Below are 23,555 nucleotides of genomic sequence, written 5' to 3' on the forward strand. Positions count from 1 at the left end.
GAAATGCATGGATGCCACGGTAGATGGCGCTGACGAATGACGGCTCCTCTGACCACGTGCCGTATGTACAGTCGTGGACAAAATGAGCGAGACCCCTCGCCTTTTCGTTATGCTGATCCGCACAGCTTTAAAGTCTGCTACACAGCATAACAGGCAAGGCGACGAAGTGCTACCAACATGCTATGCATGAAATTGAAAAACTATTCGAAATTTGTCAGATTGTTTTTAATCACGTGTAAGACTATATCAATGCTGATTAGTGTCTTAACCACAACACCTAAATATAAGATATAAATGAAAGAAGAAACGCTAATTAGTATGAACTGTACCAATAAAAATGAATTTCAGCTTATCGAGATAACATAACTGTTTTAGTAAGATAAAGTATCCCACATCGTTACGAATTAGCAAGATATGCACATTCGGCCGCGAAATGGTCTGTGTCAACGTTCAGACCAGTCATACTGGGTTACCGTTGCTGAGCTACCATGAAAGTGTGCAAATTTAGCAATGCGTGAAGATTCATAACGAAATTCAGTTAAAAATAATTCAGTGCCACACTTAAGTCAATTCAGTTCTTGACAGAAGCGGAAAAAGTAGGCAGCAACAAGTATGAAATTCTACAAGAGTTTCATATCGACATCCATGGGGCGCCGGTGCAGAATAAAGGTAGCAATAAAACGAATTCGGGGTGCGAGAATTTCTTAAAATTCCTTTACTGATAGTCTATCTGCCTCCATCGAGATTAGAACCGAAAACAAACCAGACCTCCCCTGCAGTAGCAAATACCTTTCACCTACGCTAACAGACAACCCAGGCAAACAGCCCTCTATTATTACCCCAGACATGAATAAACCGGCAATTTCGCAATGAAAATGGCAAAATCATATGCAGTTTCTGTTGCACAGAACTTTCTGGATCAAAAACATGAATTGTCTACCTTTATGTCACCGCTTGTGTGACAATCATTCGGGATGTTTATCGAAATAACAAAAAACTGTTATTAACGAGTAAATGTAATAGGATAATTCTGCACCACCCCAGGAAATAAAGGGCGAAGTAGCTGCCAACTGTATTCTACAATGTCTCGAATTCTCCATTAGACGTGCCACGGCCAGAAAACGTTCATTAGCCGAAGTGTTCCTTAAGGTAGCTAGCAATGGGAATGCTCGCACATCTAAAACGCGGTGGCATTAATAGTGGGATCTGAATTATCACGTGTATAGGCAAATGGATTTTATTTGCATTCCTATAATCGTGATTTGGATCGAAAGCGTAGCTACGATTAATATGCTGATGTATCGACTGCAACTGGAACATTTCGAATAAAGAGTAGGGGAAATTATTATGCGGCCCTCATCTTCAGTAACTGTGGCAACCATTTTCGTTGTTAGGATATCGTCACGTAAATCGGTACAAATGGTACGCTACTAGTCTCCCTTTCTTGCCCGTCTATCTGTCTACCCAACCCTTAAAACCCGTTTATCTCGAGTACGGGTGGACATAATAAGCGGAAATGTATCGCACTTCCTTAGGTATACGGTCCCTTGGTGGTGTAAAAAAGTGAGCTATGTCAACGCAATCTAAAGATACGGCCGTTTATGTAAAGAAAATTTACGCGAAAGGTCAAAAAATGACTCTAAGAACTGTGCCACCAAACTGCTTAGGTCATCAGTCCGATAGACCTAGAACTACTTCAACTTACCGAACCTAACACACATCCCTGCCCGGGGAAGGATTCGAACTGACGGCGCAAGCAGCCACGCGGTCCGCGTCATGACGCTGTTGAACGCACGGCTAAACAGCGCCGGCAAGCTGTTAATATCATCTAGTGTTACTAAAAATTTATTCACTTCTGGTGAATGATTTTCTGCGCAGTTCATTTAAGAAAGAATTACTAAAATATATTTGACGTTACGGAATAGGAAGGACGCCTAATTCATTTCCCCTTGTCTTTATTCATGATGTTGGATTCGCAATCTGAGCATACGTACTATCCATAACCACGCATTAGATCCAAGTCATAGTCACAGATATGCGAATACAACACTTGGCTTATACTTGAGGTATTTCGTTTTTCACGAAATGGAGGCAAACGATGCTGTGGCGTCTTTGAAGCGCGAGTTTCCTCAGTGCTAGCTACCTCAGCACGTCAGCTGAGCGAACTTGCATAGTATGTTGGTAGCACTTCGTCGCCTTGCCTGTTAAGCTGTGTAGCAGACTTTAAAGCTGTGCGGATCAGCATAACGAAAAGGCGAGGGGTCTCGCTCGTTTTGTCCACGACTGTACCTTGAGTCTTGCAGGTAGTGTGATTGACGCAGCGTCCTGTAAGCAGCAGAATGGTCCAGTATTCATGTGGGGAACAAACAAGATGATATTTGTGTGTGGCCAAGTAGATGGAAACGGTCGAGAGGCAGCACTGCTATCTCAAAACAAGTATCCTCACAGATAACCGTCACATCACACATTTCTAGCTCTTTTTGGGCGTTTGTGTGATTGTGGGTCCTTTCAGACAGACGAAAGTGCAGGGAGGTGGCGGACTGTGCGTACACCAGATTTGGAGGGTCGGATTCCACAGTATATTGAAACGAACCATAATACAAGCTCCAGGCAAGTGACGCGCCAACATGGTATAAGACAAAGAACAATTATGTGTCTCCTGCATAACAACCGTTACTAACCATATCACCTGTAGTCCCATGGAGATAGCTTTGAACATCTGTTGTGACGTGGCTGCGATGCAACTCTGTGCTGTGTTCCGCAACTATTAGTGGTTCATTTCCTCCATCTCCAGTCAGGAATCCGTCGCTGTAGTTTGTCGGTTTTATTAATGTTAATCCTGTATTTCACGGTTTCGATTCAGTCGCCGACTCACCTTGAAGATGGCTGTGCGATTAACAGTCGAAATATCCGAAGAGGGAATATTGCTGACACTGGTTCTTACTCGAAACATAGTTACAATTCTAGTTCTGTGAACTGAACGGTATAAACACCTTGTCGAGATCGATAATGAGACAAAGAAAATTTCTTGCTAATCTTTTCCATTATCACTTTCATCAGAGCAGTTGGTATGTTATATTTCTGACTGATACATGTGTGTCCATAGATGAGGCATAGTACAATACACATTCTGTGTAATGTGGTCACTTTCCTCTTGCTTCTCTAGAGTTGCCGTGCCATTTTATTCGTGAATGGAGTGTCAGAAAGCGGACACAGGTCACGTCTGTGCACTAGAGTACCTGTTAACTGGCTCTTAATTTATTTTTTATATCATTCCTCGGGCCACCCCTCCCCCCTGCCCCGACAGTTTGGTTCCACTCCACATAAAGATTACGTACTTGAAATTTTGAGTCAGTATGTTAAAGGGAAGGCTGCCGTGGACCTTTAGAACCGGGAAATCGGAATATCTAGAAAAGAAAAGAAAACTAGAAAATTAAAAAGATGATTCTATATCACAAACATTCATTTCTAATGAAGAACGTGTATTCATTTCAGAGATCGCTTTGATCGAGTGATGTGCAGGTGACGCTAAGATAGAGAGACCAAAGCATGCAGAGCCATTCCTTCTTGCCACCCAATTTGCATCGCTATAATCGTGTTTCAAAGGAAGAGAAAAAGTACAATGCAAGTACTTGTACAATGCCTTCGGCTTCTGTTCGTTCACGGGAGAAAATTTGTTTGCTCGGATATTACTCGCATGAAACGACTGAAGGCAAACTACCTACGGTCAAATAAACGTTCATGGTTTTCTTTCACGACTTACTGGTGTTAAGTTGATTGCGCGTCAAAGTGCGTCACACTAGCTGCAAGTTCTAGCCGAAGCAACAGTCTGGTGGAGTACCTTTTCCTGCTCCAGTAGGTAGCCTTCATTTAAGGTTTGGGACAAAAAGTACTTATTGTTGAAAATGTTTATATTCTGTGACGACTGAATTATCGTGACTAGAAGAGAACACCAATTGTGATATTTGTGTTTTTCATGTCAGTATTTATATCGAAACGAGGTTCTTACCCCTTCTGCAGACAAAGGATCTGGATTTCAGTATTCTTTTAAATATTATTTTACACTTATATCTCTCGTGTGGCATTTCAAGAACTATAAATTCTTGCATTATACTTGCCTTATGCCTATGGAGGCTTGGTGGTCTTTGATCCTAATCTGCCTTTTGAAGAAAAACTAAAAGTGGTCAATGCAGTAAATCGTAAAATATTTTAAAATGATTCAAGTAAAAATAGATCACATACCAGAAATTATCATAAATGTGATTGAACACTTATTTTTATTAGAAAAGGACTATTTATATCAAAATTAACTTGAGCGACGTGTCTTTTAGTACAGATCCTTTACAGTGGCGTAAGAACGTAGATTTTTGTCAGCGCTGTGCACCTAGTTAATAATTTGAGAGTTGTAAATGATCCGGAAGACAGAGACAATGGCAGATCACAATTTCCGCTCAGAATGGACCATACCTAACATTATGACGTGACTTTAGTAATTGTAGTCATCGTAAACAGTGCTCCTCTAGCTAATGTACTTATTTGCATTGTATGCTACGATTGACACACGCTGTGCTGTACCGAAAGTCACGTGACGAAGTGTCGTATGCGATGCCAGTGGAAACGTAACAGACATTAGGCGTAAGAGCAAGGAAACCAGTGTGATAGTGACACTTGTCTGAATTGCACCAACCTCGACAGTTAATCGGTCCGTTTGTGGTGTCACCGATTTCGTAGCGCGTAACGTTATTCTGTCAGCATGTTCGTGTTATAATCAATTCTGCAAATACAGTGAGCATGATTGTTAGCCATCACAAACACAAAAGAAGATCCACAGAAAGGAGAGAAATGCAGCTGCATTCATAATCAATGTGATAGATGTAACAGTGACAACCAATAGTAACAATATATATCATGAAAATGAAATAGACTATACCGAAGAATATGAATACGCAGAAGAAGATGTGTCTGATTGTGAAAAACTTATTGATGATCCAGAACCTGATAGTAACGAAGAGTTGCTACGAAATGATGGAAGCCAGTCGCCTGCTAATCTGACAAGCCTACCAAAGAGAAAGAAGTGGGGTGATATGTCTGTTCCAGTCCCAAATGACCGATCGTCGGTGAGCCTCTGTGTGAGCTCTTAAAGTCTCTAATTTTACTTTTAGGGTCTTTCCGCGAGGTATACGTAGGAGAAAGCGATATATTTGTTGACTCTTCTACGAACGTGCGCTTTCAGTGATTTAATAATAATCCACACCATTTTGCACAACACCTCTCTTGTAATGTCTAGCAATGGAGTTGGAAGAGGATCTCCGAGATGCATCCCCACCTACGAAACGAAGCTGTGACGAAATGGATCTTCTGTATTTTCTATCTTAGTCCTGTCTGACATAGATCACAGATGGTGAAGTAAAATTCAAGTATCGGTGGAACGATGGTTTTGTTGGTTCGTTGGATTAAAAGAGGGGGAAAGGGACCAAACTACGAGGTCATCAGTTTCTTGTTCCGAATAAAACACTGCCACAAGTCTGAGAATAAAGCAAACGTGACTGACAACTCAGAACGGAATGAAAGGAAAAATAACAAGGACGATGAAGGGCAATAAACATGTAAATAGGCAAAAGGGGACAAGAAAACCACAGAAACGCAATAAACGGAATGAAGAGATTAAAAGAAAGCAGATTACCATCGCTGGCTGACCATGAAAATAAAAAAAGGAGAAGCCAGCCACTATGCAACACATTAAAATCTCCACCCTAGAAGCACTAGGGTGGAGGACACAGAGGGACAAAGGACATGCGCTAAAATTAGATCAAATGATAAAACCTACCCTCACACATAAAATGTGAAACTAATTCAACCGATGAGGCGTTGTCAGATAAAATTAGCGGCAACGAGTCCGGTAACCCAAGATTTCGTCGCTGGGCAGTCAAAGTGGGACAGAGCACCAGAATATGGGCCACTGTCAACCGGGCGCCACACCGACACTCAGGCGGGTCTTCACGGCGCAGGAGGTAACCGTGGGTCGCCCAGGCGTGGCTAATGAGGAGCCGGCAAAGGACAACTGATTCCCTGCGAGAGGCCCGCATAGAAGACTTACACACATTCGTAGTCTCCTTAATAACACGCAGTTTGTTGTGCATACTGTTATGTCATTCCGTTTCCCAGAGCTGTAAAACACTACGGCGTAAGTCAGAACTCAGGTCAGGCTCAGAGATGCCCATCTCCAGAAGCGGTTTCCCCGTAGCCTGTTTGGCCAGCCTGTCGGCAAGTTAGTTACCTGGGATGCTGACGTGTCCTGGGGTCCACACAAACACCACTGTACGACGGGATCGGACCATAGCATAGATGGACTCCTGGATGAACGCTACCAAAAGATGGCAAGGGTAGCACTGGTCGATAGGTTGTAGGCTGCTCAAGGAGTCTGTACACAGAAGAAACGATTCCCTGGAGCATGAACGGATGTACTGAAGTGCACGAAAGATGGTCACCAGCTCTGCAGTGAATACACTGCAGCCATCGGGCAAGGAACGCTGTTCAAAATGACCTCTGTGGACGTAGGTGAAGCCAACATGACCATCAGCCATCGAGCCGTCGGTGCAAACCACTTCAGAGCCCAGGAACACGTCAAGAATCGAGACGAAGTGACAGCAGAGAGCGGCAGGGAGTAACTGAGTTCTTAGGGACATGCGAAAGGTCCAGACGAATCTGCAGCGTAGGTGTACACCATGGAGGTATATGCGGACGGACCTGTATGGGAGGTGGTAAAGGGAAGGACTCCAGTTCAGACAGAAGGAATCGCACACGAACCACAATCGTTAGCCCTGACCTGGGCCGCCGATGCGGGAGATGAACTGCATCGGGTAATTCGGATGCTCAGGAGAACTACGAATGTGTGCAACGTAAGTGGCGAGCAGTTGTGCACGCCAGATCTGCAATGGAGGGACTCCGGCCTCCACAAGGGCGCTGGCCACCGGACTCATCCTACAAGCTTCTGTTGCTAGGCGAGGGCCACAGTGGTGCACTGGGTCGAGTACACGCAACGCTGAGAGCGCCGCCGAACCATAGTCAGGGCGGGATTGAACAAGGGCTCTGTAGAGCTGCAGCAGCGAAGAGCGATGTGCACCCCAGTAGGTGTTACTCAGGCAGCAGAGGGCATTGAGGTGCTGCCAGCACTTCCACCTAAGCCGCCGAAGGTCAATCGAGCGTCGAAAACCAGTCCTAAGAATCAATATGTCTCCACTACAATGAGTGGATCATTACAATAATACATTACATCCAAAAAGTTGGGTAGTGCAGTACGATAAAGTGCTACCAGAATTGGGGCCACGGAAAGAGAAGCTAGAATTTATCTGCAGATTTTTAGAAGGATAAAAAAAAGGTTCAAACGGTTTTAAGCAGTACAAGTTAACAACGGGTATTAAAGGGCGAAAAGTTTTGGATGTTGCAGAAGGTATTCTACTTGCATTTTCGGTGTTACACGTTCTCTAAGCTAAAAAAAAGCCCCATGTGCACGTCACACGTACTTCGCTACCATCGTTGCCGCTTCCTGTGAGTAGTGTATGCCAGACCTATTGAGGAGAACACTAAAATTCTGCACCCGATAGCGGAGGTCAAGAAATTAGCACTCGACACCGCCGCAGAGACAACAGCATAATTTTAAGCGGTATGGCGTAGGCTACATACGAAGAAACGAAAAGGAAAGGAGACAGAAGTGTGGAATGAAGTACTGATGCTAATTAACTGAGGAGTGAACATTAAATAGATAACAGAGTACAACAGACAAAATAAATCATAAGAATTGAAACGTCCCCTTTAAACACTTATACACGACTGTCCTTAAACTGACACACAATATTTTGTTAGCGCAACGCAATCTGACTTTCAAAATTCCCTACAAAAGAATGGCCCTGACTAACATTAAACTATACCTTTCACAAATCACTTACCTCACAAAAATCTTCGCTGCTCAAGCTACTGCAATACAGCGAGCGCCACTACTGCCAGCTAAATAAAAGATTCAAACTATGGAAGGCACTAACTACTGATAGGGATAGTTAGCAAATGAAAGATATTAATAGAGAACAAACAATGTATTTACCTTGATATCATCATATATAAATATAGCAGTTCATGACAAATTTCAAAACTCCGCCATCTCTTTCCCCACATCCACCACTGCTGGCGGCTCACCTCCAACTGCGCAACGCTACGCGCTGTTCACATCCAGCTGCCGCTGCCCAACACTACAATGGCGAGTATTACAACAATGCAAAGCAGCCACAGACTGCACACCTCACAGCCAGTGATTTTCATACAGAGGTGGCGTTACCAATAAAAAACCTAAACAGCCTACTTACATAGCCCCCATGCTCCCTACAAAAAAATTTACAAATTGGATTGGGCAGTGGCCAATACATATTTGTTAAAATTTTTTTCACAATTACAATAACAAAGATATCAAATGCACACACTTATTGATACAATGTTGGTCAAAAGCTCAAATTTTCTCACAGTCCATAAAGACAGTCCTGATCGTTCATTACGGTAAAATAGTAGTGTTTTTCTCAAAGTCTGAGCAGTAGAAGAAAATGCACACAAAAGTAGTGGATTTCCATGCAGTCTTGAAGAAGTAGTGTTGTCCTTCCAACGGAAAGACAGTGCTGACTCTCGACATGCAGACAAGTAATGGGTCACAACAGAGCAAACCCACAGCAGAGCCATTCGAAGTTTTGAAGAATATTGGTAGGTAGGTCATCACAGAGCAGACCCACTGTAGTCCTGGTAGAGATTACGGTATTGGTGGGCCACCAGAGATGCAGACCCACTGCAGTCCTTGTAGAAATAATGGTATTGGTGGGCCATCAAAGATGTAGACCCACTGTAGTCCTTGTAGAGATTACGGTATTGGTGGGCCATCTAAGGTGCAGACCCACTGTAGTCCTTGTAGAGATAGCCAGCAGCCATCTGTTGTGACTGTGCAGGTGCACAATCACCACTGAAGAGTCTTGCGGATAATATAGCAAGTCCATAAACCACCACTTGTGCACTCACAAAGTTTTTGGAATTGTCCTTAGAACCAGCAATGCTGTTATCCAGTCCCTTGCTGAATTATTAACACACGTGCAAACACTATCAGTCCCTACTTCTCACATATTGTCCATATAATATGACCAACAGAAACGTGTGCAGTGAAATGGAACTTACATGTTAATAATATGATGAACTGGTGTCAAGTACAATTTTATAACATAAGAATACAATAACAAAGATACAAAATACATCATTAAAAACATAACAATACAGATAACATTTGTAGTACAGGCTTTACAAAAGAATAGAAATAGACATATACGTCAGTGTTACAGGAATTATGACATGAGTACATACATAAAAGATCACAATAACTTTTGAAACATCAACTTCACACATGAGCATTAACACAAAACAGAATAAATAATGTCTAAACATCTTTACAAAGTAAACAACACATTATTAATGCCAATTGTATTTGAGGATAACAGTATTCCTCATCATAGTGAATGTAACTTAGTATTAGAAGAGAAAAAAGTTCTATGAAACAGTACACAGAGACAGGAAGAAAACAAATACACAAGGGTACACAAACACATAGTGGGATAACACCAATAGGAAAGGACAGGGTTCGTTTTCAGTGTAACATTTGGTACTGCAGTCCAACCCAAAACTTCATATATCTTTCCTCTTATTTCATCCTTTGTTTCCACCAAAAAAATTCTATCTAAGCATGCTTTCTGTATTTATATGTTCACACATTTCTTACCTCAACATTTATTTCCAAGAAAATCCTACCTAAACCTGTTTTCTGTACTTTTTTTCGTATAACTTCTCAATGCATTTCTTCCAATTCATCACAACTCATTCTCTTAGTGGCTACCCCCTCTTAAGCTAACTTAAATCTACTGAGCTCAGATGCTAAACTAAGGGACGAGGCAATGCAGCAGCACAAAATAAGTAACACAAACAGCAATGACCAAAAAAAATGGAAAATTGCAAAGCAAGCTACAGTAAATCTAAATTACCAAGCAATTCAACATTACAACTAATATGAGGCAATGCGCAGCAAACAAAAAAATAAATCTGGCTTAGCAGAGTAACACAAATTAAAGTTCAGTAGCACTATACCTGGCAAACAGCAGCTTATATCTAAACATGACATAGCTCAAGCAGAAAAAATAGTACACTAAAGATAACAATGCAGATAAGGGAAATGTATAATCACATCTTAATGTCTAAGTAATTAAAGTGGTGCACCACAAATTATTCTACAGAAGAAATTACCAAGTACTTGAAAAGAAAATTACAGATGCAGTTACTGTTATTAGTCCCTTCTTATTGTTCTTTCCTTTCCAAGTGTTCCTTTTTTGAAGAATGTGGATCACAAAATTATTATTTAATAGATCTGTTGACAGAAAGTGTTCACATTAGCAAATGCATCTAAGTTTATTTTATAAAACTAATGCTGTAACACAGCTGGAAAACAGGTATCAAATGAAATAAGCAATTACGCAAACCAAAGCATAAAAATATCATTCAATAGTCATGTGACATTTCATAAGTTAGTAGAAATTCTCTCAACTCTCATAGAAAGACGCTTGTCGTAATCAGGTGTGCAGATGTAAAAATATTTCTCGTCATTTCATTAGGCATTTCAGTAAATATCATAAATTACGAGCTCCACAGTATGCTTTCAACAAGAAAATGTCAATAGCGAGGACAATGGCCTCGCCTTTCTTTTTTCCTACCTGTGCCGCTGAAAGGCTAATGGCTTTTTTTCGGGCGGCTGTCGCCCAGGTGGGTGTCCGCGACGCATTACGTGCAGGTGGTCACTTAACTTTCTTATGGAAATATTTACGACAGCAGTTTCCGCTATAGTGACAGTCTCACATAAAAATATTTCACAGGTCAAGAATTTGCGTTGCAAATGTGTAGAAACAAAATCCTATGAATATAACAGTGTCATCTACCTCAAACGTACTTTAAAATCATGCTCCCTTACCAAATATATCATTCAAAGCTCTCATAGTATCACAATGGTTCCGAAAAATGTGAGCATTTCTCAAAGTACAGACAAAATACAATTTCGTAAGTGTGAAGTTATCCAACTGTGTAATTACGTAAACATCTGTCACTGATGTAGCAAAAACGTTTGTCTGTCTCAGTTAAATGATCAGATAGCTGTGTAATTATGTGTTGGAGAAATATGGTACCGATGTGTAAAGTTGTATAAGCAAATACCATATTAGCTAGGGTTCCTTGTGGTTGCCACACACATGGTACACAAAGTAAGCGCGTACCCCCCTGAGGATTAATGTAATTATACCCTCAGGTGTTACAGATTACAGCAATGGAATGAAATGTATCACGGAAAACTTTCTTTGTAATTCAAAAATCTTTACAAATAAATGTTTCAAGTACAAAATTAATCACTCAAATACGTGTACTGTAGCGCTAAATGTGCGTCTTGTTGCAACATAATCTGTGTGGAAGTGTCGTAGTTATCGTCCTCTGAAAGCTAAGTTCTGCAGAAGTCAATGTACTTACCTCATAATACACAAAAGTGAAATGCTTTGCGTATAAATGTCTTAGTTATTACACTTATTGCCGTGATGAGGAAAGTACTGTGCTGTAACGTATTGTTGTGCTACGGAAAAGGCAGTCTCATTGTAGTTATACCACAAAAGTTACTACTAAAACCTGTTTTACTTTCCAGAATAAAACAGAAAACTGTGCAGATATAAAACAGAAACACTGCAAAATCAACATTGTAAATTGTCACTCATTAGTAGCGTCGTGATAAAATCGTGTAGCTGTCACATAAACTAACCACTGTGCCATCTGGTATCTCACTGAAAGTACTTAAAATCCAGAATATACTTTCAAGTAAACCAAAATGTTGCATTAAAATCTCATTAGCAGTACTGGTAAATGTTCTAAGTATGTAAGCCTTATAGTCATTCCATAATCGTGCAACTAACAAGCAAGAATGTACACACACAATAACACTGTGACGTCTGTTCACTATAACAATGCATTCGTCATTTCTGTTTCAATAAGTTCTCTTGCCCCCCCCATGAACCATGGACCTTGCCGTTGGTGGGGAGGCTTGCGTGCCTCAGCGATACAGATAGCCGTACCGTAGGTGCAACCACAACGGAGGGGTATCTGTTGAGAGGCCAGACAGACGTGTGGTTCCTGAAGAGGGGCAGCAGCCTTTTCAGTAGTTGCAAGGGCAACAGTCTGGATGATTGACTGATCTGGCCTTGTAACAATAACCAAAACGGCCTTGCTGTGCTGGTACTGCGAACGGCTGAAAGCAAGGGGAAACTACAGCCGTAATTTTTCCCGAGGGCATGCAGCTTTACTGTATGATTACATGATGACGGCGTCCTCTCGGGTAAAATATTCCGGAGGTAAAATAGTCCCCCATTCGGATCTCCGGGCGGGGACTACTCAAGAGGATGTCGTTATCAGGAGAAAGAAAACTGGCGTTCTACGGATCGGAGCGTGGAATGTCAGATCCCTTAATCGGGCAGGTAGGTTAGAAAATTTAAAAAGGGAAATGGATAGGTTGAAGTTAGATATAATGGGAATTAGTGAAGTTCGGTGGCAGGAGGAACAAGACTTCTGGTCAGGTGACTACAGGGTTATAAACACAAAATCAAATAGGGGTAAAGCAGGAGTAGGTTTAATAATGAATAGGAAAATAGGAATGCAGGTAAGCTACTACAAACAGCATAGTGAACGCATTATTGTGGCCAAGATAGATACGAAGCCCACACCTACTACAGTAGTACAAGTTTATATGCCAACTAGCTCTGCGGATGACGAAGAAATTGAAGAAATGTATGATGAAATAAAAGAAATTATTCAGATTGTGAAGGGAGACGAAAATTTAATAGTCATGGGTGACTGGAATTCGAGTGTAGGAAAAGGGAGAGAAGGAAACATAGTAGGTGAATATGGATTGGGGGACAGAAATGAAAGAGGAAGCCGCCTGGTAGAATTTTGCACAGAGCACAACATAATCATAACTAACACTTGGTTTAAGAATCATGAAAGAAGGTTGTATACATGGAAGAACCCTGGAGATACTAAAAGGTATCAGATTGATTATATAATGGTAAGATAGAGATTTAGGAACCAGGCTTTAAATTGTAAGACATTTCCAGGGGCAGATGTGGACTCTGACCACAATCTATTGGTTATGACCTGTAGATTAAAACTGAAGAAACTGCAAAAAGGTGGGAATTTAAGGAGATGGGACCTGGATAAACTAAAAGAACCAGAGGTTGTACAGAGATTCAGGGAGAGCATAAGGGAGCAATTGACTGGAATGGGGGAAATAAATACAGTAGAAGAAGAATGGGTAGCTTTGAGGGATGAAGTAGTGAAGGCAGCAGAGGATCAAGTAGGTAAAAAGACGAGGGCTAGTAGAAATCCTTGGGTAACAAAAGAAATATTGAATTTAATTGATGAAAGGAGAAAATATAAAAATGCAGGAAGTGAAACAGGCAAAAAGGAATACAAACGTCTCAAAAATGAGATCGACAGGAAGTGCAAAATGGCTAAGCGGGGATGGCTAGAGGACAAATGTAAGGATGTAGAGGCCTATCTCACTAGGGGTAAGATAGATACCGCCTACAGGAAAATTAAAGAGACCTTTGGAGATAAGAGAACGACTTGTATGAATATCAAGAGCTCAGATGGAAACCCAGTTCTAAGCAAAGAAGGGAAAGCAGAAATGTGGAAGGAGTATATAGAGGGTCTATACAAGGGCGATGTACTTGAGGACAATATTATGGAAATGGAAGAGGATGTAGATGAAGATGAAATGGGAGATATGATACTGCGTGAAGAGTTTGACAGAGCACTGAAAGACCTGAGTCGAAACAAGGCCCCCGGAGTAGACAATATTGCATTGGAACTACTGACGGCCAGTCCTGACAAAACTCTACCATCTGGTGAGCAAGATGTATGAAACAGGCGAAATACCCTCAGACTTCAAGAAGAATATAATAATTCCAATCCCAAAGAAAGCAGGTGTTGACAGATGTGAAAATTACCGAACTATCAGCTTAATAAGTCACAGCTGCAAAATACTAACACGAATTCTTTACAGACGAATGGAAAAACTAGTAGATGCCAACCTTGGGGAAGATCAGTTTGGATTCCGTAGAAACACTGGAACACGTGAGGCAATACTGACCTTACGACTTATCTTAGCAGAAAGATTAAGGAAAGGCAAACCTACGATTGTAGCATTTGCAGACTTGGAGAAAGCTTTTGACAATGTTGACTGGAATACTCTCTTTCAAATTCTAAAGGTGGCAGGGGTAAAATACAGGGAGCGAAAGGCTATTTACAATTTGTACAGAAAACAGATGGCATTTATAAGAGTCGAGGGACATGAAAGGGAAGCAGTGGTTGGGAAGGGAGTAAGACAGGGTTGTAGCCTCTCCCCGATGTTGTTCAATCTGTATATTGAGCAAGCAGTAAAGGAAACAAAAGAAAAATTCGGAGTAGGTATTAAAATTCATGGAGAAGAAATAAAAACTTTGAGGTTCGCCGATGACATTGTAATTCTGTCAGAGACAGCAAAGGACTTGGAAGAGCAGTTGAATGGAATGGACAGTGTCTTGAAAGGAGGATATAAGATGAACGTCAACAAAAGCAAAACAAGGATAATGGAATGTAGTCTAATTAAGTCGGGTGATGCTGAGGGAATTAGATAAGGAAATGAGGCACTTAAAGTAGTAAAGGAGTTGATGGTCGAAGTAGAGAGGATATAAAATGTAGGCTGGCAATGGCAAGGAAAGCGTTTCTGAAGAAGAGAAATTTGTTAACATCCAGTATTGATTTAAGTGTCAGGAAGTCATTTCTGAAAGTATTCGTATGGAGTGTAGCCATGTATGGAAGTGAAACATGGACGATAAATAGTTTGGACAAGAAGAGAATAGAAGCTTTCGAAATGTGGTGCTACAGAAGAATGCTGAAGATTAGATGGGTAGATCACATAACTAATGAGGAAGTATTGAATAGGATTGGGGAGAAGAGAAGTTTGTGGCACAACTTGACCAGAAGAAGGGATCGGTTGGTAGGACATGTTCTGAGGCATCAAGGGATCGCCAATTTAGTATTGGAGGGCAGCGTGGAGGGTAAAAATTGTAGAGGGAGACCAAGAGATGAATACACTAAGCAGATTCAGAAGGATGTAGGTTGCAGTAGGTACTGGGAGATGAAAAAGCTTGCACAGGATAGAGTAGCATGGAGAGCTGCATCAAACCAGTCTCAGGACTGAAGACCACAACAAACAACAACAACAACAAGTTCTCTTGGTTCTTGACTGTATATTTAACTTCAAACATTGTTGCATGTTAACAGATTCTAAGTCTGACTAGCATACTAGTAATGTAAAGTGAAAAGTTTTATGGCAATGACAAAGTTAAAAAGCAGATTATCTTTCAATAAACGGTTTTACATGTGAAATGTGGTGTAAACCTTTACTCTTCCTAGTACGCAGAGTTTCAACTTCAACGCAATTATCATGTGGTATACGTCGGATTCTGTAAGGTCCATTGTAAACTAGAAAGAATTTGTGACTCAAGTGTTTCTTCTTATGTGACAATGAATGAGCTTTAATGAGAACTTTCTGACCAATATATAATTTCTTTGCATTTGCTTTACCGTGTAGTTCTCTCCTTTTGTCTGCTGCAGATTTTATATTTTTAAGAGCCAAATCAATTATGTCTTTGTGTCGAAGTTTACGTGTATTCGGGAAAGGTACAAGCTCTCTGATTCTGTTCGGTGGTTCTTCATTCTTCAGTACAAGAGTAGGTGGTAAAGCAGTGGAATCATGAGGCATTTCATTCAGCACATTTTGAAATAATTGTAGATATCTGTCCCAATGCTGATGCTTTCTGTGACAATAAAGTCTGCAAAGCTTATTGATTTCTTTCATAATCCGTTCAGACGGGTTACAATGTGGTGAGTACAATGAAATAAAAACAGGTTTGATTTTATGATTCTGAAGCGTGCGTGACCAAACAGCAGATCTAAATTGCGGTCCGTTATCTGAAATGACTTTAGCAACGTGGCCAACTTCACGTAAGAAATTTTTAGCAAAGGCGTTGGATACAGATCGTCCAGTGGCTTTACGTAACGGAGTGAAAGAAACAAATTTTGAAGTAAGTTCAACAGCGACTAGAACGTACGAAAATCCATTGGATGTTCTGACAAGCGGTCCCAAGAGATCAACAGCAGCAAATTAATTTAATTTAGAAGGAATAATAGGAAACAACGGAGCACGATGTGAGACAGTAGATGGTTTCGCCTTTTGACAAAGTTTACAAATAGACAAGACTCTTCGAATTCTTTTTTCCATATTGTTAAAATAACAAGTCGTTCGAAGAATATGATAACATTTTCGTGGACCAAAATGTGCATAGCTGAAATGAATGTACCAAATGAGCTTATTAACAAAATCGTCAGGAATGCAAAGTACCCATAGATTGTCATCAACAGTGCAGCGTTTGAACAGTATGTTGTTTCTAACCAGATAATAATGCCGAATCTGTGTGTGTGTCTTTTCATGCCATTTGCTTTTGATATCTTTCCAAATCGGATCTGTATCTTGTTCATGAGCAATGTCCTTTAAAGATGTGGTGATGAAGTTTTCAAAGGCGACTTTCTGAATGTAAAGAATACTGACATTTTTCTCGAGGTTGCCTTCTGTGGTACTTTTCTCAAGCCCAGCCGGTGCGCGTGACAGTGCGTCCGCAACAATGTTCTCCTTGCCGGGAATGTAGACTATTGTGAAGCGGAATTCTTGTAGAAACAATGCCCAACGTTTTAACCTGTCATGATTTAATTTTGAAGACATAAGAAATTGTAATGCACGATGATCAGTGTATACTTTTACGTGCTTACCAGAAAGAAAGAAACGGAATTTGTTAAATGCCCAAACGATAGCTAAAGCTTCTAATTCAGTAACGGAATAATTTTTTTCAGATTTTGTTAGCACTCGGCTAGCAAAAGCAATGGTTTTCTGAATGGTAGTGTCATTTTCTATGGCTTCTTGAAATAAATGGGCACCAAGACCGACTTTAGAAGAATCCATGCTAAGGCAGAAATCTTGTGACAGATCTGGATGAGCTAAGATTGGCGCGTGAAGTAACGCTTCTTTCAAAGAATTGAATTCCAATTGTGCTTGTTCGTCCCAGTTCCAAACAGTATTTTTTCCAGTGAGAGAACAAAGTTTTGGTGTAACAAGAATTTGCATATTCAGAAAACGACGGTAAAAATTTACGAGACCTAGAAAACTGCGGACTTGTCTTTTTGTGGATGGAACTGGAATGGCTCTGATTGCTTCTAACTTTTCAGGATCCGGCTGAATGCCTTCAGAAGAAATAATATGTCCCAAAAACTTCACCTTTGTCCTACCGAATTCAGGCTTTTCCAAGTTAACTGTAATTCCAGATTCTGCAAAAATACGTAACAAACTGTTGAGGATGCGATTATGCAGTTCCCATGAAGCTTCTGCTATTAGAATATCGTCCACATATAAGGTGATGTGACGTTTTAAGAACTCAGGTAATATGGAATTTAGCCCGCGAATGAATGCTGCTGAAGAAATGTTCAAACCAAAGGGAAGTTTCCGAAACTGATAACAAACACCGAAACAAAGGAAAGCTGTGTATTTTCTACATTCTGGATGAAGTTCGATCTGATAAAAGCTGGATCTGAGATCAATGGAAGACAACACTTTTACACCATTAAAATTTTGAAGAAGTTCTTCCAACGTTTGCGGCCTGTCTGTTTCAGGAATAATGATCGTATTGATTTGTCTCGAATCTAAGACAAGCCTGATCGATCCATTTTTCTTCTCAACAACATGTAATGGATTGTTGTATGAGCTTACTGCAGGCTCAATAATGCCCTCGTCAAGCATAGATTGTATTTCTGTTCTAACACGGTCCCTATAATGTGCTGGAATTACATATGGTCTAACACAAAATTTAGTATGCTCACGAACACGAAATTGGTATTGAAATCCCTTGATTGTTCCTGTTTTATGAGTAAAAACTGTGGAATGTTCTTGTAAAATCTCAAAAAGGTCCTGCCTATCAGTGTCATTACAATTCTCAATTGTTTGAATTTTATTCTGAATTAACTCATTAATTTCAAATATGCCGTCGATATCATCCCTGTCAGTTCTTGCAGAGTGATTGTTAGTGTCTAGTTCCGTAGAAAATTCCGAACTGTTGTCCAACAGAAGGTAAAGCCGATTGATTTCTTCGTCATGGTTTGAGAGCCAATCTTCAAATTTCAAAGCTATTGACTTACCTTCCTTCTCTAAACTTATTTCAGCATCGTGAAAGTTTAAGATTGCTTTGAATTCATTCAAAAAGTCTACTCCCAATATAATTTCCGTCGACAATAATGGAACAATAAGAAAGTTCGTAGAGAAGCTGTGGCTTTGACAAAAGAATTCTAAGTTGGTTTGTTGGCGTACATCTACACTTTTTCCAAAGATTGCACCTTGTAATTTAATCTTACGTAACGGAAGTGTGGGGCAATCGTTCGATTTGTTGCATTTGCTAAAGGCTGTTTCACTAATTACTGAGATGGGACTGCCAGAGTCAAGTACTGCCGTAATTTTTACGTCATTTACAGTAATGTGAATCACAGGATATGCAATGTTGTTAAGTTTTACGTCGTGTTCCTGGAGTAAGATGTCCCTAATGTCTTCCATTTTTACGTAATTACTAGCTACGACAGCTGCGTCATCAGTTTCATAAGTACGTTTTGTTGCTGCCAGCGGTGTGAGTCATTGCCTATTGTCTCTTTGTTGGCGCGCGTCGTTATTGGGATTTGGAGACCTAACTTCTACAAATTCACGGTGACGAGAGGGCCCTGCTCTGTTTGAATCCCGCCAGTTCTGATGCAATTCAGGTCTGTCGTTACGATCATATAGTCTGTCGTCATGTCGGTAGATTCCATAGTTTCTTTCTTGTCGGTTAAGTGGTGGAGAATTTCTCCCTGAATCGTAACTGCGCGCTGGACCGTTGCGTCTAAAGTTATTCTGTCTCCCTTGATAGTATTTATTTTGGTTCCCATATTGTCTGTTTCTCTTATTGTCTCTGTGATAGTCATTACCACGGAGAGGTGATCTTTCCCTGTAGTTATTACTACTCTGCCAACGGTTGTCATACGGGTGGTGTCTGTTTTGGTCACGATTTGTGTTGTGAGAATAGCCTTGTCGTGTCAAGTTATTACTTCTTTCATCGCGGAATTGCGACAGATGTGACCTGTAATTGTTGTGTTCCTGGTTTCGCGTTCCGCGATTGTCAGTGTCAATTTCTAATTCTTGTAAAAGTCCCTGAAATGCTTCAATGTCGTCTTTGCAACGTCCTGCCAAAATAATATGTCATAAATGTTCAGGCAGTTTGATTAAGCAAATGTGGATGAGTTCTGAGGGGCTGTATGGGTTTGAAAGATACTGATTCTTATGCAACATGTCTTCAAAATATTTCATAAGACTGGAAAATTCAGATTGTTCGAAACGTTTCATCATTATGATGCTATGTTTTACTCGGTCTTGTGTGGCTTAAGACCAATATGCTGAGAGGAAGGCATGGTAAAACTCTCCTTCACTGTGGCAATCGTGAATTACCGATCGCATTCTTACAGCTGGTTCATTCTCCAAGTAGCCACACATAAATTCTAATCTGTGTTCTAACGACCAGTTGGGAGGAAAACAATGCGAGAATTGATGGAGCCATGCTTGTGGATGAATGTTGTTGCCAGAATTCTTAAATGTTTTGAATTTACGTGTAGTAATGAACAGCTTATAGTCAAAATCATCATGTCGGCGAGTCGCATATCGGTCATTGTTAGGTCGTGTCGGCCGTTCCATATCAAAATTCGGTGCACATTCCCAATTTCTTTCATAACTTCCGAAATGCTCTGTGTTATTATTTTGTGGCTGTTCCGTATTTCTGTGTCCCTCTTCCCGTATTGGGGCGCGAGTATCCTCTGAAATACGTAATTCTTGTATTACCTGTGTCAGCTGATATTGTACTTCCCGGATTTCTCTTTTGTACTGTGTATTGATTTGATTTTGATTCTGTTTGAATTTTCTAATTTGTTCATACTCTTCAGTGTCAGTGAAGGCTACAGGTCTTGTGTCATTCAGATCATCATCTACCTTTGTAGATAAGTTAGTGACCTGATCCGAAAGTTCGGCTACTTTCTCCGATAGTGAACACATTTCCTCAGTGTGTTTTTCTGAACCAAGTTTCAGAGTGTCCATTTGTGTTGAAATCGAATCTACTGTGTCCTTTAAGTTTTCCTGAGCTATTGCAAGTTGCGTAACCGAATCGGTAGATGCAACTGAGTCAATTTTAGCCCACAAGGTCTCATGATTTTCATGAACAATGGCTTGCAGTTCTTTTATGGCTGCTTCGTGATTCTGTAATGCATTTTCATGCCGCGAAAAAATAGGTTGAAAATGCTCACAAATTTGTGTTTTTACGTAATTACAGACTTTTTGACATTTCGATTCAATGTTATGTAACTCAGTAGTTAAATCTTCACGTGTTTGTTCAAGTGTGGTGTCTAACTTTTGAAGATTTTGTTCCATTGTGTCTAACTGTTGCTGTGTTTGTCTCTGATGTTGTTCCATTGTGTCTAACTTTTTAAGATTTTGTTCCACTGTATCTAACTTTCGAAGATTTTGTTCCATTGTGTCTAACTTTTGAAGCTTTTGCTGTGTTTGTCCCATTTGCTGTATTAATTGTAATAACAATGCACTGGTGTCTGGAACATGTTCCTCAGTGCTTTTCGGCAGTGAATTTGCACCGGAAACATTCACATTTTGACAAGCAGAAAATGTGTCTTGACTTATTTGAGAAAACGGTGAGGATCCAAAACCTGAATCTACAGTATTTGCGAGATTGTTTCCTGTCATTTCGGATTCCTGAGGCGAGCTGTTGCCGACCGATCGATCGATAATGCTTCCCTGTTCTCTAATTGTTTCACTGTCTACACCATTGTTTGCCGCCCGCTCCATTTCCCTATGCACAATTACCAAATTACTACTTTGAACATTAGTTAATTCATTACTCTGCGGCGCTAACACACTGCTTTCGTCTTCACTGTCATTTCTCAATTTACTTTGGAGCCTAGTATTACGTTTTTCACACGCCATTATTGTCACAATATTTCACGATAACACAGAAAAGCACAATTTGAAGAGCAAAAATAAGAGAACACATTAACATAGCACTGAAAATAATATCTAGTTAATTGCAAGCGCAGCTGCGAAATACTTGGTGCAAATCTAAATGCATGCCACAACTGTGTACAACAATGAAAAACTACAACTACAAAGGAAATTTTCTCTACAATTACGCGCTAGCAATAAACAAAAGCTACACTAATTACACAAACTGCAAGAAAAAAAAATCAGAAGATTCCAGTGAGGTATCCTCGGCTAAGGGTCGACATATGAAACGTCCCCTTTAAACAATTATACACGACTGTCCTTAAACTGACACACAATATTTTGTTAGCGCAACGCAATCTGACTTTCAAAATTCCCTACAAAAGAATGGCCCTGACTAACATTAAACTATACCTTTCACAAATCACTTACCTCACAAAAATCTTCGCTGCTCAAGCTACTGCAATACAGCGAGCGCCACTACTGCCAGCTAAATAAAAGATTCAAACTATGGAAGGCACTAACTACTGATAGGGATAGTTAGCAAATGAAAGATATTAATAGAGAACAAACAATGTATTTACCTTGATATCATCATATATAAATATAGCAGTTCATGACAAATTTCAAAACTCCGCCATCTCTCTCCCCACATCCACCACTGCTGACGGCTCACCTCCAACTGCGCAACGCTACGCGCTGTTCACATCCAGCTGCCGCTGCCCAACACTACAATGGCGAGTATTACAACAATGCAAAGCAGCCACAGACTGCACACCTCACAGCCAGTGATTTTCATACAGAGGTGGCGTTACCAATAAAAAACCTAAACAGCCTACTTACAGAATCAGTGCTAATATACACATATCAAAAAAAGTTTTGCATCACCTCGATTCCGAGAGTTCCGGAACCTGTACATAAAATGGGAATAGAGATCAACATAAACATTATTTCCGCCCTTTTTATTGCTCATGAAAGCCACACACTGCGTGTTGTACCACCATACAGTGAGACCTTGAGAGGTGGTGATCCAGATTGCCGTACACACCGGTACCTCTAATACCCAGTAGCACGACCTCTTGCATTGATGCATGCCTGTATTCGTCATGGCATACTATACACAAGTTCATCAAGGCACTATTGGTCCATATTGTCCCACTCCTCAACGGCGATTCGGCGTAGAGCCCGCAGAGTGGTTGGTGGAAATTGGAAATTTGTGGTAAGTTCTTATGGGACCAAACTGCTGAGATCATCGATTCGTAAGCTTGGACACTACTTAATCTAACTTAAACTAAATTACGCTAAGGACAACACACACACACACACACACCAGTGCCCGAGCCGAGCGGTTCTAGGCGCTTCAGTCTGGAACCTCGCGACCGCTACGGTCGCACGTTCGAATCCTTCCTCGGGCATGGATGTGTGTGATGTCCTTAGGTTAGTTAGGTTTAAGTAGTTCTACGTTCTATGGGACTGATGACCTCAGATGTTAAGTCCCGTAGTGCTCAGAGCCATTTGAACTATTTTGAACCCATACCCGAGAGAGGACTCGAACATCCGACGGGGGTAGCCGTGCGGACAGTGACAAGGCGCCTGCGACCGCGCGGCAGTGGTTGGTGGGTCACTCCATAAACAGCCATTTCAATCAGTCCCAGGCATGTTCGATAGGGTTCATGTCTGGATGTCTGGAAAACATGCTGGCCACTCAAGTCTAGCGATGTCGTTACCCTGAAGGAAGTCATTCACAACATGTGCACGATGAGGACGCGAATTGTCGTCCATGAAGACGAATGTCTCGCCAATATGCTGCCGATATTGTTGCACTATCGGTCGGAGGGTGGCATTCACGTATCGTACAGCCGTTACGGCGCCTTCCATGACCACCAGCGGCGTACGTCGGCGCCATATAATGCCACTCCGAAACAGCAGGGAACCTCCGCCTTGCCGCACTCGCTGGACACTGTGTCTAAGGCGTTCAGCCTGACCCGGTTGCCTCCAAAGTCCGGTTGAAGTTGAAGGCATATGCGATACTCATTGGTGAAGAGAACGTGATCCCAATCCTGAGCGGTCCGGTCCATTGGACCTATCTGTACCACGCTACCTGGTGTTGTGGTTGCAAAGATGGACCTCGCCATGGACGTCCGGAGTGAAGTTGCGCATCATGCAGCCTATTTCGCACAGTTTGAATCGCAACACGACTTCCTGTGGCTGCACGTAAAGCATTATTCAACATGGTGGCGTGGCTGGCCTCGGCGGAGGTTCGAATCCTCCCTCGGGCATGTGTGTGTGTGTT

The sequence above is a fragment of the Schistocerca piceifrons genome, chromosome 7 (assembly GCF_021461385.2).
Source record: "Schistocerca piceifrons isolate TAMUIC-IGC-003096 chromosome 7, iqSchPice1.1, whole genome shotgun sequence".
In the NCBI taxonomy this organism is placed as follows: Eukaryota; Metazoa; Arthropoda; class Insecta; order Orthoptera; family Acrididae; genus Schistocerca; species Schistocerca piceifrons.